Consider the following 18,735-nt stretch of genomic DNA (forward strand, 5'->3'; position numbering starts at 1 on the left):
TCATGTTTGTTTAGGTTGATTTAATTTAATTTTTTTAACTTTTTAACTTACCTGTATTTGTTATAAGTTTCAAGTGGATTGTGACTCGGGCACTACATTTCTATTCACAAGCCTCACTTTTCAAAACAGTTTTACAACACATATGGGTAGGGCTTATGATTTTGCTCCTCCAAACAATACTTCTTCAGAAAACAAGCCCTGTGTAGGGTTTCAAGTTGCTTTACTTTAAACATACTTATTTCTAGAGGACTAGTAGTACATGCAAAGTTTAGGTTAATTTTAGATTAAACATGAATTCTCTGGCCATACTACCAGGTGGCCAGAGTAGAAGTTTCACTCCACGTGTCACGGAAACCGGAGAGATACTCATGTCTCCACCCCCGTTAGTGCGCCGAGCAGCAGGGGAAGAGGCCGGCTTGTGTGGTGCTGTCGTCGTGCTGTGTTGGTGGCTGTTGTGGCTGTGGGGACGGAGGGCCTTGGCAACATACCCACAAAACAGCCTCTCTGGCGACTGCCTTCCCCAGGCCCCTCACGCTGACTCTCTCCTCTGTTTCCACGTGGTGACCTGGCACACATGTCAGAAGGACACGAATTCCAGAGAAGGTAGATTTCATCATGGTATGAGATCAGAAACACATTCTAGAAGGACTGAGAAGACACACTGGACCCACTTTCAAATGTGCTTTTACTTGGATTGCAGTTAAACATGCACAGAGTTTGAAAAAGTCAAACCTTTTTACTTATTAAGAAAAACAGCAACTCCTGCCAACCCACCCATTTCTTCCCCATCTTGGATTCTTTTCAGATTTATCTCCTTCACTTCTAGTAACATGCCTATGGCACTATTTCTTGATTTTTTTTGTTTTAGTTTGGAGTATAACCTATGCCTTCTTGGGGGGTGGGGTGGGGGAGATTTATCTTCTCTTCTATCAACCCTTCCTCTCACAATCTTCACGACCCTACACATAAACACACTTCTCAGCCCTCTATCCTCTCAACAGCTACAGAACTCATTGATGTCCTACTTTGATTAGAGGAAAATTCCACGTTTACATTATTATAAGAACATGCCTTTCACCACTGAGCCATGTAGTATACTATGATCATGTTACCTTTCTTGCCAAAATTGTTTTCCCTAGAGTTAATAATTATTTTGTTTTTTAAAACGTTTTGCTTAGTTTTTTATGGACTGATTATTAAAATCCTTTCCCAACCTCTTCTCCAATCATCCAAATGAAACCTCTCCAAGGTTTCATTTCATTTCCCTAGAAATATCTCTCTTGAAACTTTCTGACTTGCTCCAAATGCTCTCCAGGCTGTGCTCCTGGGTCTCTCTTCCCCACCACTGTGGGAGGGAATAAATAGCATAAATAAAAGTTCATGATCTGGAATATAAAGTTGAGGGGATTCCTCCAAAAGTTAAAAAGGAAGACATGGAAACAGAAAATAGGAGATAAAAGATTAAAAAAAGAGAGGGAGAGAAGATTATATCATGAAGTCCAGTAACCTAATAAAAGCACCTCTTTCTTCACTCTTAGGCCTCCACAACTTCTTTTTCCTTGGATTACTTCTTTGTCTCTTGGATTCTTCTCTTGCTTTCCCAACACAAAACTTCTGGTAGCCTCATGAGAAAGGGTGTGAAGCAAAATTGTTTAAATGGATTTGGCAGCTTGTCTGGGTACAACATTCTAAATTGGAAATCATTTCCCTTCAGAATTAAAGATGTTGCTCTTCTGAGTTCTAGCTGTTGAGAAGTCTGTAGACAATATGATTTATGATTCATGATTCTTTGTATGAATTCTTTTTTTGTTTTTTCCTCCCAGGAAGCTCCAAGGCTTTTCTTTATTTTCAGTATTACCACAGTCCTGGGTCTATTTTCATTCAATGTCTGGGCATTTAATGGATCCTTTAGCTCTGAATCATGGCCTTCAGTTTTAGAAAAGCATGGTTCTGTTTTTCTTTTTTTTTTTCTTCACATACAATACATTGTTTTAAAATATGAAGACATTGTGGAATTGCTAAATTAAGCTAATTAATGTATGCACTACCTTACATACTTATCTTTTTTGTGTGTGCAGTAAGAATACTTAAAATCTACTTTCAGCAATTTTCAAGAATATATTTAATAATACATTGTTATTAATATTAATTATAGTCATCATGATGTACAATAGATCCTTTGAAATTATGTTATTTTTCAATTTTTTCCCCCTTCTGTTTTGTCTTTTTTCTCTTTCTAGAACTGTTCTTATTAGGTTTTTGGACCTCCTGGTATGATCTTCTTTTTTTCATATCTTACTGGACCTCATGGTATAATCTTCTCTCTCTCTCTTTTTTTTTTTTTATCTTTTATCTCCTATTTTCTATTTCTTTGTCTTCTTTTTTCACTTCTGGAGGAATTCCCTCAACTTTATATTCCAGATCATGAATTTTCATTTATGTTACCATGTTTTTAATTCCTAAGAGCCCTTTCCTATGTTCCTTTTTGATAGCACCCTGATCTTATTTCATGGCTCCAACATTTTCTCTTTTATCTCTGGCAATATTAATAATAATTTGTCGTTGTTGTTGTCGAAATCTGCCTCTCCCTCCATAGTCCCCCTTCCAAGTTTGTTTGTTTTTATCTCGCTCTATGTTAGAGGCTTTCCTAAGATATACAGCAATCTTAAATATCTGTTTAGGACATAGGCACTTAAAAGCTGATTGAGTGCTGTTTGCAAGTACAGTCTGTCAACTATGGGCTTCACTGCAGGGTCATTGGTTTGCCCTGTTTAAGTGGGAACCCTGCAGTGATGATCTCTAGGACTTCCACCATGCACTGCTCAGCTGCTACAAGAACAGTCCTCACTTCCTGCCTGGAAAGCACAGCCAGGCTGCCAGCATGCTAGAGTGGAACTTGGGAAGAGATTTGGGGGCTCAATATGCAGCATTTGGTTAAACCCTCTTTTCAACGTAGCCCCCTCACTTGCTCCCCTGCTGAGTGACTTGTCTGGGTGTCCCCACCACGCTGTGTGCTCTCCAGAGACAGAACACCTGATCTTCTGTGGAGGGAGGGACGGTACCACACTCTGCAAAGTGGGGTGGGCTGGGGATCCCAGCTCTGATTGCTACTTAGAAGTGGGGGGCAGGGAGTAATACAATCATGGTAGATGCGGGTATTGCAAAAAGTGAGGATAAGAGAGGGTATTATTTTGGAGAGTAATAGGGGGTAACTTTTATATAGTTGAAGGTCTCTCTGGAAAGGCAACATCAGATATGAGACCTTCAGGATGAGAAAGAACCAGTCCACAAAGGATGTTCCAGACAAAGGAAGGACAAACACGAAGACACTCAGGAGGACAGGAGCTTGGGGGGTTGCAGGACCTGTGAGAGGCGAGCATGGGAGGAGGGTGGGAGTGAGGTGCAGAGGCACAATGAAGGTAGGAAAGTCAGCAAGGACTCAGACTGTAGTGGGTAAAAGTGGCTGTGGTAAGAAGTTTACATTTTATTCCACATTAATTGTGAAGAGGCCAATGTTTGCTGTAAGGGGCTTTTTCAGAGATGCATGTTGCTACTATGTGGAGACTAAGTTGGAGGAAGAGGGGAGCAGAGGTGGGAAAACCAGTTGCAAGGGTGGTCTTAGGGGGCAGGTGACAAGGCTTGACCAGGGCAACGGAGAAAATAGATAGCTTCAAGATGAGTTTTCATTCTCACCCATGAAAAATTTTACCAGAAATTAATAATAAGGATATACATTTCTTTAGCCCCATAGTTTACCAAGCACAAGCACTCACTCTAAGTGGATTAAGCTCTGTCCTCACAGTGACAAAACAACCAGACAATTCATTCAATTCAATGAAGAAGTAAAATCAATTAGTACAGAGAAAATAATCAGATTGGCCAAATGTCTTCCCAACAGGTTGTTTGGGTTTTCAAGCTGAAGCAGAAAGGTCATGTGCACATTTGACCAATAACTTCTGACTCATATGAGAAAGTGAAGGAAGAAAATCCATTGATTTAATTTTCTTTTGACCCTACAGCCTAGAGAGAAAAGTGAGTTATCTTTAATAATTGTGAAAAATGCCCAAATAATGTCACTGAAGTGTGTTAAACTAATTTGGATTATTGAAGAAGGAGGCTAACTTGCTTTTAAATGAATGGCCCTTTTCAAAAAGTAAGTAGTGCCCTGGTCAAATTTTAAGGCACAGAATATGATCCTGTTTAGGTTTCAGCATCACACTCACTCTATGAATCACTTCCTACATCTTCAGAAATTACAAATTCCACCGTCTTAATGCAATCTTCAGAAGCTCGATTGCTCTTACACAATTATGTGAATCTTATTAGAGAAACCATCTCTCAGCACAGCTCTCTGTGGCATTCTGTTCTCCCCCTGATTAAGGGCTGCATTTTTAATAATTTCCCTCAGAAATAATTGCCAAACCACGTTTAGAGGAAGAGACTGCTTAAAGTGTTATAGCAATGTTAAATTTAGCCATCTTGAAAAGGCTATAGGAAACTGTAAAATAATTAGAAAGAAAATGAAGTGAAAAAACAACATGATGAAACTTAACTGGAGACATCTCTAATGCCAAACCTTCTTCTGGCTGTCTAATTTCTAGGCCTTATTAAAATGCTAATGAACATATTATTTAAATATCATTACATAAAAATGTAAGTAATTTGACACATTTTTGTTTGTCCCAATACACTGAAAACTCCATTAATTTGGATTCCACGACTCTAAATTATAAGGGATAAAAACAAGAGTCTACAACACTGGCCTTTGAAGCGAGCTGCAAGTATAAATGAGAGTGTAGGCGTAATCTCCTAGACTTAATTGATCTGAGATTAAATTGTTTCGAAGCATCCCTGCCATGAAAGGATGCACAATTTGCCAGCAATTAAAATATGCAATTACTTAAAGAATGCTAGGCAGATCTCTAAAAGTAATCACTTTGTATACAGTTATTTGTTCATTTATTCAAATATTTTAAGCCCATTTTTAGAGCCTGTATTTTTGAGTCCATTTCTGAGCCCACATTATTGAGCCTGAGTATCTATTGAGCATTGAACACGACGAGCATTCTTTGCCGAGAACTGTGTTAACCACAGGGAATTTGTTCACTGGAAAATGAGGCAGACAAGCCTTCCTGGAAATTATAGTCTAATGGGGGAGAAAGCCATTAAGCAAATAATTACACAAAAAATTCACCAAGCAAATATAGTAAATACTATGAAAGAAAAAGCAAAAAGGTGCTATGAGATGGTGATGGGAACTTGACCCAACCTATATCTATAGAAAAGAGTAAGGTCACATATACATCTGATGTCGCCTGTCCTAGGCAATTTTCTAAGGCTGAATCATTCATTCATGTAATTATTCAACCACATTTCTTTAAATCTCTATTGCATACCTGACATTATACTAAAGGTTTTTTGACAGTAAATGTATTTGTTTTTGCAATCCTATTACAATTTTTGTTTATAAAGCCTATTTAGAAAAAATATATATAGGGCTGAAAATGAAGGAAAGAAAAAGGCTTTATTCCTCTTAGGCAAAGAGAATGGGAGACGTCACATGTCGATGCCAATCAGAAAATAATCAGAAGTCGGTGGGTGGTGAGCAGTGAGTAGCAGCCTCAGACTTTACTTCCGCAGGCAGAAAGGACCAGAAAAATATATTTATCAAGTGTAGCCTCGGGTATTTCTGTGCTATCCTAATGCAATCTTTTGAAAGTTTGCCTCTGAGTAATCATAAACGAATCTTTTATTTCAGCAGCCACTTTTCGTAGTGATTCTCATCTCTTTTCTATTTCTTTGATGGAAAGAAATTAGGAGAACACCCACCCCTCACAGAAATCCTTTTCCTAAACGATGTTCAGTGCAAACTGATGTCTAAAATCTTGCTTTACATTAGAAATTTTATCATGTCCAGGCAACAAGAGTGTGCCCTTAATATGTAGAGTCAAAATAGGATTATGAAATCGTGGAAGGAAAAAAGAAGATGATAAAAGAAATGTCATTTGAAAGATTGAATGCCAAGACGGAACCTGGCCAATCTACTTTATGTATCATTATTTTAAAAGTTTCTGGTTGCTAAATGAAAATTGTCTGTGTCTCTTCCCTGGGACGTAATCAATACACCTGAAACAGCTTCTCATCGTTCCTCAAGATTTATGCCCTGGAATGAAGGAGAAATCATTCTGTTTCAGCAATTTCGGAGCACTATGAGTTAACTAATAGCTTTGGGGGAAGAATTAATACTTCTCCATTAATTCTAATGAGAAAAGATGTAGGAAGGTCATTAGAAAAGATGGAAGAAGTCCTGTCAGAGGAGGAAAGGGAAGGTAATGAGGGAAAGGCAGCCATGGAGAGACCCTCCCGGACCTCTGTTTGCTCCATACACCTTAGAAATCCCTTCTGAGGAGAATTCTCCCGGAGGCAGAGGTGAGACCAAAGAAACCACTTAAAGAAAACCGGAGTGAACCAAGGCAATGTCTACCTTTCTGCCAGGGATTTATCCAACCTTCTTGGTACAGCATTTAGAAATTTTATCTGTTACGTGTGTGCAATTAGGTAAAGTAATTAGGTAAAACCTCAGAAACCACCTGTAATCACCGCCGTCTCTGCACTTCCATTTCCGAGATGAAAGGAAAGTGTTTTGGTCACTTTCTCCTCTCAGATATCTTCTCCAAACTTGGTGAACGGGGATGGTGTGGAAAATTTTAGGGACTTTAAAGCTTGGTTGTGTACAGCATTCAACAATGTTCCTTCAGAAAGTGAAATAATAAAACTGCCCAGGAATGGTCTTTGAAACGTTTACCTCAGAATTTACTGAGGAAAATGTGTTTGGTGAGTTTATTTTGACGAGTAGTTCTCAACCGGAGCTGATGTCTGGGGACGTTTTTTGGTGGTCCCAACTTGGAGCGGGAGAGGGAGATGCTCCCAGCCCCTCATGAACAAAGATCAGGGATGCAGCTGAACATCCCAAATGCAACAAAGACTTATTCGGCTCCAAATGTCAGCAGTGCCATGGTTGAGAAACCCTGGTTTAAATGAAAGATCGCAAACTCAAATGGTACAAGAGCCAGACAAGTCACATAACTGAGGGAGGCTGCCAGGGATGACTGAGACCCTGGTGAACAAGCGCATGCCCAGCCTCAAGGAGCAGCTGCCCTCGGCTCCAGCCGACCAAGACAGTGAAAGACTGACAGTCCAACTCACCAGATCTAGCCAATTTTCAAGAGACACATGTATTTCATGTGTTTTTAAACATTGATAACTAATTAATTTTCAAAACAACATTATGCTGATGAGAGGTCAGTTGGGTGACCCCTTGTTGTTTAAGAAACTCCCATACACCAACTATAACACCAAAGCTTCATCCTGGGTTTGTTCTTCGGCTGAAGCAAACTTTGTTTTTAAAAATATTGTTAAAGAATATTTCTGTGACAGTAAACCTGTTTTTGAAAGGTAATTTGGTAGTATCTTATACAATGAAATAAATAATTATGAAACCATTGATTCAGTAATTGCTCTTTGGGAAACTGAGCAAGAATGTTAACTGCAGCAATAGTTGAAGGAAAAATCATGAACATCCATCAACAGAGGAAGGGTTGAATAAATAAATGACAGTACATTCATACTAAAGGATTTTATGCCACTATTAAACATATATATATATATATATATATATATATTTTTTTTTTTTTCCTAGAATTATGTACAGGATATATTAAGAAGAAAAGAATTGCTAATTACTACATACGGTATTAGACTTTTGTCTAAAAAAATATGTCTGTCATATTTGTATGTACATAGAGAAAGGTGTAGAAGGATGTGCACCAACATAACTCTGGTGGCCTCAGGGAGCAATGAGACTGGGAATTGTCAGGCTTTCCTTAGATATGTCAATGTTGCTTTATTGTAACAAGCATGGTATTGCTTTATTAGCTAGAAAGAAAAACAAAGAGACAAATAATGATAGTGGCTCTAAAATTCAGAGTGAAAATAATGAGAAAAATCCACAGAATGTTCTTGAATATGCTCAGGCAAAGCTAAAAGTCAAGTGAGTCCTCTTAACCAGATTCTGCTGGTAGAGAGAGATAAATCCTTGCACACTAATAACTAAAGTTTAGTTTCTCAGGCAGAAAAAAGCTGAGAGACTAATGGAAGAAATAGAAAAATGTATTTTTCCATCTCTAACCAAACCTAGAGTATTTCTGTACTATCCTATTTTTTTTTGAAACTTTACCTCTTCTAAGTAATCATTTTGAATTTTTTTTTTCCAGAAACCACTTTTCTCTATGGTTCTCATTTGTCTTCTCTTTCTTTGATGAAAGGCAATGGGTTTAAAAACACTTCACTTACCATTTTCTCCAAAAAACCATTTTTCGTGGAAAAGTATTCTTAAAATCCTTTGGTAAGTCAAAACTTTAATCATGCCCACACAAAAAGGGAATGCTCTAAAATAAAGAGAAGACAAATTGCAAGAAAGAAGAAAAACTAAATGAAGGGAAAAAATTACTAATATTATTTGAATTCTTTAGTGTCAATTAAATCAAGAGAATCTACTTTATGGATCATTAATTTCAAACTTTTTTAACTCTAAATGAAAACTGTAGAGAAAAAATTTCAGGCTTTGGAACATAATTGATGTGTTTAAGCAATTGCCTCATCCTTTCTTAAGATTTACACCCTGGAGAAGGTGTTATCCTGTTTCAGCAATTCTGTAAGCAATATTACTTAACTAATGGCTTTAGGAAAAGAATATCTCCCTATTAATTCTGACAGGAAAAATAATGGTACAGGGCCATTAGTTCTAGTCAGAGAAACAGGGAGGCACTGGATGAGGAAGCCCTAGAGTTCAGGCCGCCATTTTGTTTCTTCTCCTTGGGAAAACATTTTGAGGTGATTTGTGACAGATAGATCAGGGCACAAGAAACACTGAGGGAGCCTCTCCCGACTGCCTCCCCCAGTCTACTCAGGGCAGATTAACACAAGCACAAAGGCTTAAAAAGAAGAAATAATTCTTATCTACTTGATTTCAGAGAATTACATTACCATCCTCATATAATACTTAGCTATTCCACCTCTTAAACATGATCAGGTAAACATTTTACCTCAAAAAGTACCTATCAGAACAGTTCTCTTTGCTTTTCCATGTTTTCAATGAAAGACAGCTGTTTTGATACCTTTCAGCCTCAGAAGAATTTTCCCTAAACTATGTCAGTGAAAAAAATAATACAGTTAAAATATTTTGGTCACTTAAAAGCGTAGTTATGTGCAGAATTCAAAAGAAGAGATTCCAGTGAGAAGGAAAGTAAATGAGACAAGGAAAAAGAATAGAAGTTTCCCCATCCCCACCCTGCCCTTCCTTGTGCTAGAATGAAATACAGGTTTATTGCTAATAATTTAAGGAGCTCAATTCTACATAGTTGATGTAGTGTACACGTAGCTGAAGAGAAGAAAATTAGGACATAATTATACAATGATTAGTATTGTGGTAAATGCCACAGAGAAGATGGGTTATGAATCATATACTGCAAGGACACCTAATTTGGTTTGACAGTCAGAAGTGGCCAGCCCCAGGAATCGCTGAAAGGACTCGCAGAGCTGTCTGAGAAGGGCCACTGTAGCAATTAAGCCTCAGCCCAGGTTTCTTGGAGAGATGTGGCTGAAGGACCCATCCTTGGAGCAGAAAAATGCATTTATCAAAATCTAGCTATATGCCAGGGTATTTTTTTGTCCTAATGCAATTTTCTGAAAGTTTGCCTCTTCTAAGTAATCATACATTTTATTTCAGAAACTAGTTTTCTTAGTGGTACTCATTTCTTTTATATTTCTTTGATGAAGGCAATCAATTTAAGATTTCCCTCTCAGAGACTTCTTTTTTCATTTCCTGAAAGATGTTTAGTAGAAAGTCGTATCTAAAACTAATCCTTAAGTTAAAGTTTATGCCCAGACCACAAGCAAGTACCTAAAATTTAGAGAGCAAAGGAAGACATGAGTTGAAGAGAAAAATATATATAATTATCGAAAATATCATTTGAAATATATAATGCCAAGATTTAAATCAAGAGTACCTACTCTTTGAATGATTATTTTTAATGTTTCTCAATACTAAATGAGTTCGTAAACGACAGCCCATTTCTCCAAATATAATTGAGGTATTTGAGAGAGCTCATTTTTCCTCAAGATTTGCATCTTTAAAAAGGAGAAATTGATCCATTTCAATGATAATAGCAGGGAAGAAAGATCTTTCCTTCTATACCTCATTAATCCTGGGGTGGGGGGGATGGGCTCCTGTCAAATGAGGAATGGAGACAAGAAAGAAAATACTGGAGTTGGCCTCATCAATTTTGGTTTTCCAATCACCTTAAGAAAGAAAATACTCTAAGTCCAGTCTCTTTTTAAAAAGATGAATGTTGAGGGAGAATTTAGGTTTTTGTTCAAACCAAAATTTCAGTCTAGTAAAACTTAATTTGACAAGAAAAAAGCCGGGAAAAGATGATGGAATAGTGTTCTGTTTTCAGAACACGTTTAGATATTCTGTCTCAGGTAGTACTTGGGGTGATTTTATTTTTCTTTCTTCAGAACTCCTGCCATCGCAATACTTTTTAGTTTTTTGTGTGTGTGTCCTAGAGGAAAAGCAAGTGTTTGGAAAGCATAAAACTTTCCTTGACCCAAATATTTCTTCTAAACAACATGAGTGGAAGAGCCAGTTTGAAATATTTCGGTAATGTGAAATCTCATACAGCTACAGAATTCCATACGCATTTCTTAAATACTATTGAAGAGCAAAAGGACTGAGATAAAGGGAAAAGAAGAAAAGTTGCCCAAAATCCTCTTTAAAAACTTTCATACAAAAACAATTTGCTCAAGAATGTGCACTTTCTGACTTATTTTTATAAGTGTGGTTTTCTTAATAATAAGCGAAACTTAACTGAGCGGACTATAGGGTAATTGAAATACTCTCATTTTGGTTTCATATTTTCTCAAGATTTTCACCACAAAAGAAAGAGTACTACAGTCCTGTAGCAATGCAACTCAAGTAGTGTTTTTCCAGCAAAAGTGTCTACGTGATTTCTACGGATTCCAATAAAAAATAAAGAGGGACTGTCATGAGTTCTTTCAGACCAAATCAGGGACCAAAATATCAAGAGTGAGCTCTGCTCTGCTATGAAGAGATCACGGAGACTTGAACTCCAAAGTCACAGGTAAGTTGGGAGCTGAGATGTAACAAAGGGGAGAGAAGGAATGACAGGAAACAAGTTCTGACAGAATTCTATGAAGCCCGACATCGAGGTGGCTCACGCCTGTAACCCTAGCACTCTGGGAGGCCGAGGCCGAGGCGGCGCTATTGCTCAAGGTAAGGAGTTCAAAACCAGCCTGAGCAAGAGCAAGACCCCATCTCTACTATAAATAGAAATTAATTGGCCAACTAATATATGTAGAAAAAATTAGCCAGACATTGTGGTACATGCCTGTAGTCCCAGCTACTCAGGAGGCTGAGGCAGTAGGATCGCTTGAGCCCAGGAGATTGAGGTTGCTGTGAGCTAGGCTGACGCCATGGCACTCATGCTAGCCTGGGCAATAAAGTGAGACTCTGTCTCAAAAAAAAAAAAAAGGAATTCTACGAAGCCGCCCTTTTGTCCTCACACCAACTTTAGAAATCCTATCTTTTATGACAGAAACTTGAATTATAGGACTTTTTTTTACTTCAGAAAGTTATCTCCTACGCTCCTTATCTTCTCCAAATTTCATCAATCTCGTTAAAATGTACTAAAAATGTAAAAGCTCAGTTAAACACAAACCCAGAAGCTTCCCTGAAAATCCAGGAAGGACTACAGAAGCAATATTAAGGAAAAAGAAAGAATGCTACCTTAGAAATAATTTTTAACCCTACCAAACTAATCAGGATATCTGATTTCTAATTTTTTTTTTTTTTTTTAAGGAACAGCAATTAACATATTAGAACCACCCAGAAAGCCCACCCTTTGGGGCATGTGAAAAAATCTTTATGCTTTTCCTAAAGATTTCTACTCGACCATTCACAAAAGGACTCTGTTTTGCAATTCTAAAGCAACATAGGGGAGTCCACTTGCTCAAGGCTCCTTGGGCGTGGCTCCAGGTAAAAAAAGAAATTAAAAAACAAATACAGCAATATAGGAAAGGAAACCCATGATCTGACGACGTCAGGGTGTTCCACCAAAACCTGCCTGTTTCACTTATCCCGCTCCTAAATTGAGCAGTTACTAATACTCACAGCTGATGAGGTGATTTGGGGTCATACTTCTGATTGGCTGACTACCATGTAAATGAAGTAACTTTTGGGACATACTTCTGATTGCTGACTACTGTGTAAATGAGGTGACTTTTGTGAAAACTTGCCATTGGCTAACTGTAACCCTCAAAAAAGTATAAAACTAAAAGAAAAATAAGAGTTTGGTGGCAGATAAGCCTCTCTGAGCCTGCCGGCGAAATAAAGCTGACTCTCCAACTCTGCGTGTGCTGCTGGGGTTTTTCTTCGGCCAAGAGCTGTTCACACAACAGAGAATAGAACAACAGATAATGGGAGGCAGGCTTTAACTCTTATCTGAAGAAGAGTATAAACAACATCAGGCACCCCGAAAATTCCAAAAATTACACCTGGAGCAGGTGTAGAGGACGGTGAGGGAGATGAACCTTGTGGAGGACACACAAGTCCTCACAGATGACTTACGGAAGCTCAGGTGGGTGTGGAAAGAACAGAATAAAAAAATATGTAGACCTTCCTTGAGGGCAGAGAAGATCACCTTTAGAAACTCTTCCACACCTTTATGCAATGTCTTGAATGCCCTCCGGGTGGTGGTCTGGGGCAACGGCTCACCTGAAACACCTGCGTAGATAAGGTCACCTTCCCAGTGTCTCAGGGTCTACTTAAAATACTTACAGAAAGAAATGAAACTAAATCAATTATGTAAAACTTAGGTTCAACAGGAAGCTATCGAAGGGGAAATCTTAACCATAAGCAGCTGTCATCAAAAATTTATTCAAGAAATCTTCTTGACTTATCTTTAAAAATATGTTATTACTAAACTCAAATCAGAAAAGGAATACACAGCTTAAATGATCATGGAGTAAACTAACATAATAGTTTTGAAATAAAGTAGTTTACACTGTTACTATGAACGCTGACAGAAAAATAATGAGAAAATTGCATGAACATCCATCAAAGGAGGGCTGAGAGCTCCCAGAGTGGGTTCTGTGTGGTTTTCTCACTTGGGTCCCTCACGAAAATCTAAAAAAAAAAAAAAAGTCAGTCTGTAGAAAGGGGGAGAAAAATGGAAAGTGGGCTCAAACCCCAAAGGGTGCTGGTTTATCGGGGAGAGAAAACCGACCGCCTGGCAGGGAACAAAAGAATCATAATTATAATATCCACATGCTTTTCATCACTTCAGGGAGTTTTCAACTTCTCTATGCAAAAGCAACCTTTAAAACTTCTGTGTTGAGAAATTATAAGCCTATTTTACCTCAAATATTTCTCTCCTACAGAGGAAAACAAGGTTATTTTCCTTGTCGAACATTTCCCACCCTGCGTTCACTCTGAGCCACTATCAACTATACCTCATTCTTATGAACGTTTTCTCAGGGAAGGAAACCTGTACCCGGGCTCTAATAAATACAAGGGGAGAGAATGACAGAAGATGAAATAGCAGGAACGAGATAATAAAATTTAAAACAGGTGTTAGTGTAGCAATGTGCCCTGTATGTAAAAGGTCAGGCTTGTTGTTGGTTACGGCTTCTGAGCGTATTTTCTAAGGCAGAAGGGTATAGCTTCGATGCACTCTCACTCACGAATTTCAAAGAGAAAAGAAAAGTAACCCTTTTTCTTCTGCCATTTAGCTTTGAAAACAAAAAGAGTGAAGTTGGCCAGTTCATTATTGGCGGAGTTGAGGTTGAAGACCCTGGACAACTCTCCCCCCTCCTCTGGCCATTGCCTGGCGGAGATGCCTCAGGCCCTGAAAAGGCAATGCCTTATCTAGACCCAGCAGCCCAGTTGGACTGGCAGAGACACCAAGAGAAATTGAGAGAAAGAGAGAGAGAAGTCAACATGGACTGATTCCAGGGAAAATTGGGGGGTCTGGATGCTTGGTGCATGGGAACCAGCTTCCTCCATATTAAGAGGTAATCATTTAAGTGTTTGAAACCCAGCTGTACAAAGGGCCCCAGGCAGACTGGGCAAGGATGGGCAGGAACCTCCAAACTGATCAGGATTAAGAAGGAAAATCAGACTTGAAATTTTCAGGCATATGAAGTCCTCCTAAGAGGACCCTGCTTGAAAGGACAGCCATCAGAGGCCTCTACTGTTTTGCCTTGGGGAAGGGTTGCCAGATAAAATATGGATACCTAGTTAAATTTGAGTTCCAGGTAAACAACAAAGCATTTTTAGCATGTCTTATGAAATATTGGGGGTATACTTATGCTTAAAAGAAAATGTGTTCTGGGTATCCTGTATTTTTATTTGCAAAACCTTGCCACCTTCCCTTACGGTAGAGAGAAGGGGAAGCTGGTTTGGGACTCGCTGTGCTTGGAAAAGTCTGTCTGAAGATGTCAAGCTGGCCAGTCGCTCCCCACCGCCCCCAATCTCCAGGCACCATGTCACGGAAGGCTGCCGATCCAGGCCATGGGATGCTGGGTTGACTTGGGCTGAATAATTATTATCAATAAAGACATCTTCATGGGGGATGGCACCTCACAAATATCACAAGCTTGGTGATGGCCCTGACAGCCTTAGGAGAGCAAGTTATGGGGTTCCAAAAGACCCAGGAGACAGAGCTCGCAGGCAGGGGGCAAGGCAGGGACAGGTACGGGGACAGAACGCACCACCTGGGGCCCTTTCTATCCTTTTAACAATTTTTTAGGACAACCATGAAAAACAACCTTTGCAAAGTCTATTTTGAAAAATTACTAGTCTATCTGATCTCAAAAATACTTCTCCCATTCTATCCATTTTTGAGAACCCAAGGCCATTTTCTACCCCGAATGGTTCCCTAACCACTAGAAAAGACTATTATGTTTGGTTCATTATGATGAAGGTTCTTTCTGGGTGAGAAACCTCAGCCAGCCTCTCACAAATGGGAGCGGGAAAAGCTGAGAGGAGCAGAGATGGCATGATGTCGATAATAACCTTTAAAAGGGGCATTATGTGGAAATGCGTCCTAGAGCTTCCAGCCAGGCAGCCATACTCCAGTAATTGCAGGTTCGGGGACATTTTCTAGATGAGAGTTTTGTTATGCTCATAACTTCTCCCTCAAGAATTTTAAAATGTAAAGGGGGAAAAAGAACCCTTTTCTTCTCTTTTCAAGCTGGGAGGGGGAAGAAAGAACTCAAACTTTGGCCTTTATTGTTCGACTGGTCGATAGCATGTACTCCAGAGAAGGACAAGAGTTACTTTTTCTTTTTTTCCACCAGGAACATCTCTACCACTCACTTGAGGGCAAAGGGCTCCTACAGAAATTGTCCCCCACGCAAGGAAGAGAAAGCTCCTTGAAGGGAGGAATCAAGCAACCCAGGAAGACCCTTCCACGCCCATTTCTCCTACCTGGTGGGGCAGAGGGAAGAACCAAGAGGGCAGAATGGAGCATGGGGCCCAAGTGGCTCCTGGGTTGGGCCGGGGACAGACTGCCTGACACACTTGACTCTACGTCCCTCACGTGGCTGCACGTGGGCAGAAAGAGGTACAGCCACGTGGTGGAAGCCGCTCGACTTCACAGGGGTCCTGGACAGGCCCAGGAGGAGGAATGACTTCACAAGGTCGCCAGACGGACTCAGAAGGTCACACCACACAGATGAAGGCAAGGGACTGACGGATGGCCAGGGTGGAAAAAAATCTCTATCTTTCATCCTTCACGTCAGTTCGAGACACTTTTAACCTCCCTATGCAAAAACAACCTTCAAAAACACTATCTTAAAAAATTATTAGTCTGTTTACCTCAGAAATATGTCTCCTCTATATACGAGGACCCAGGGCTATCCATCTTTCTGCGCAGCTGGCCTCGTGACTGCAGGAGGAGAACATGTCTCGCGCCCCCCCTCCATGACGGTTCTCCGGCGGGGAGAAAGCTGTGCCCACCCACTAATAAACACCAGGAGAGGAGATGGGGTGGATGAAAGAGTGCAGAGTAAATGGTAAGATTTAAAATAGGTTTCAGTGCAGAAATGCATCTGATGGTTTTTTGTTTTTTTTATAGGTAACATCTCTGATTATGGGTTCAGGGTATATTTTCTCAGTGAGGATTCTAATGCAGTTCATGTCAAATACTTTCAAGGAAAATAAAAGTAATTTACTTTTCCAATAACGTTTGGTTCCAGTAAAGACGGTAGTGAACTTGGTCTCGAAGAGCAGCTCTGATAAAGGCCCGGGTTAACGTCGTTCTGGAAATACTAATTGCGCCATGCATCACAGGGGACGTGGATGGGGCAGAGGGCAGAGCTACGGCCGAGGGAACCTGTGGAACAGCAGAGGCATGAGGCAGGCCCTGGGCACTTCCAGGAGAGAAAAGCAGGATCCCTGTGGGCCAAGAGTCAGGTCGTAGGAGCAGAACACGACCTGGCCAGGTGCTCATGGCCAACAGCATGGACCCTGGATATGATAGGATGAAAACAGTTCTTCACCTCTGTGGTCTTCCTCCTCCACACGCACACCCCCTGCCTCATGACAAAGAAAGCCTCAGACCAACACCTCAGAGGGGTCCCGAGCAGGGCTCCTCCCAGCTGTCAACTGTCTGAGAAAAACAGTCGGGGCCAAGGAGCCCAGGGAGACGTGATGATTAAATGCCACATGGGATCCCAAATGGCATCCTGGGACAAGAAAAGGACATTAGGACAAACTGGGTGAAATCTGGATAAACTGACATTTAGTGAACAACAATGTGTCAATAGTTAACGGATCATTAATTATAAAAAAGCGCCCCGCTAACGTAAGCTGTCACTAACAGGGGAGACTGGGTACGGAGTCCCTGGGAACTCTCTGTTCTACCTTTACAAATTTTCTCTAAATTTGAAACTGTTATAACATAAAAAATTCATTTTAAAAAAAAGAAAAAAACAACTAAAGTCCTGGGTGCTCTTTGAAAGACTGTGAAACTCCTTTTTCCTGGGGGAAAGGTTTATGCATCTTCAGGGCTGGGTGTCTTTCACATCTGTTGCTTCCAGTGCCTCAAAACTTCAACTGCATCTAAAAACCTTCCAGAAGTCCACACTCTCTCCCTTAGTCTCTAGGATGTGAACATGAGGGTATTGTTTCTTCCCTTGAAATAAACATTTTTTTTTTCAATTCTCACGTTTCAAACCACTTTCTTTGACAGTATTTGGGGCGTTGTACTCTCAGGACAAACTGTCCAGTTGGCAGGGTCTAGTGCACATGAAAACACAGGGCTGTTACTGAAAAATTAAGAATTTCATGTCAGGAACAGCCAAGTATCAAAGCGAGCGTGGGGCCACCCACCCAGGAGGACAGCCCCGGGTACTCTTCTGAATTCCAGCTTAGGAGACATTTAGTGCTTATTATAAAACAGCTCTTCATACCAACAACAACCAGCCAAACAATTGGAAAGGGCAGAAAGAGCAGAGGAACGAAGCTCTTGAGAAAGTGCATGGAATGCAGTGAGTCCTTGGAGATGGGCATGGCCCCTGACAGGACAGGAGCTGCACACCTCTGTGTCCTGTGGCTCCCTGGGGCCCCCTCTTTTCTCAGAAAGGAACCCAAAAGCTCGGGGTAGAAAAAGCTGCTTGCAACCAGAGGCAGAGTAAGCAGTCAGGAAGGGGAGGCAGCTGAGGTTGTTTTCTCTTATTCCTTTTCAGAACGTGGGGTGAGGGACACGTGTGTGTGCGCGGGCACACGCGCACACACACACACACACACACCCTGGGATTAACTCGTCAGCGATGGACACGCAATGAGCACAGTTGTCAGTTCTGATCCTCAAGAAAATTGGAAAGGGCTTGAGAGGATTCTTTAAAGTTCTCTCTCTGATCCCTGTCATCTGTTGGAGCCAGGCAGAGACACTCAGGCCTGATAAATAAAACTCCCCTCTGCCTGCAGCCCCCTCAGGGGCACATGATGCTTCCTGCGATGCTTTGGTGCTTATTGAAATCAAGGTACTTTGGATGGGGAGGAAGTTGGAGGGCTTGTTTCCTCTTCTGCCACTGAAATCAGCATTTATTAAAGCTTTGGCTTTGGTACTGGTAGAATTAAAATTCTTGGCTATTTCCTGATCAGCTTGAGGTTTTGCATTTGTGTGTTTGTTTGTTTGCTGTTTGTTTTGTGCTTGGGCTCTCCTATTGTGGGGGAAGCGACCAGCTAAGTGCTCTGTAATTCTCAGGAGGCCACCTGTATCCTTGCCACTCAAGTGCCCACCCCCTACCAGGCGGGGCTGAAAGACAAATGATGGGAGAGGAACTTGGCCAGAATGGTGGCTTTGTGAGGCTTGAAGCCAATCATCTGGGTGAGCTTGCTTGAAAGCAAGTCCTGTACCTCAGGGTTGTAGAGACAATGGTCGAATCTCACCTTCCTACAGAGGCAGAATGATGGGACAGTTCCAAAGTTGGCCTTTAGAGCCAAATCACTGGGTTTAAATCCTGCCTCTGCCACCAGCAAGCCCTGTGACCTGTGGCAGGTCACTCCCTCTCTAGGCCTCAACATCCTTATCTATAAAAGGGAAGGAATCTCAGCAGTTCCTGCAAGGGAGGTTGAGAAAATTAAATGAA

The 18,735-nt window shown here is 40.6% G+C and overlaps 1 protein-coding gene across 1 annotated transcript in view; it reads right to left on the reverse strand.

The window, feature by feature from the left end:
* Positions 1-18,735, reverse strand: part of ZNF831 (zinc finger protein 831) — a 106,476-nt gene that overhangs the window by 7,010 nt on the left and 80,731 nt on the right. The gene's annotated exons all lie outside the window — the stretch shown is intronic.

This window comes from Microcebus murinus, chromosome 16 (assembly GCF_040939455.1).
Source record: "Microcebus murinus isolate Inina chromosome 16, M.murinus_Inina_mat1.0, whole genome shotgun sequence".
Classification (NCBI taxonomy): Eukaryota; Metazoa; Chordata; class Mammalia; order Primates; family Cheirogaleidae; genus Microcebus; species Microcebus murinus.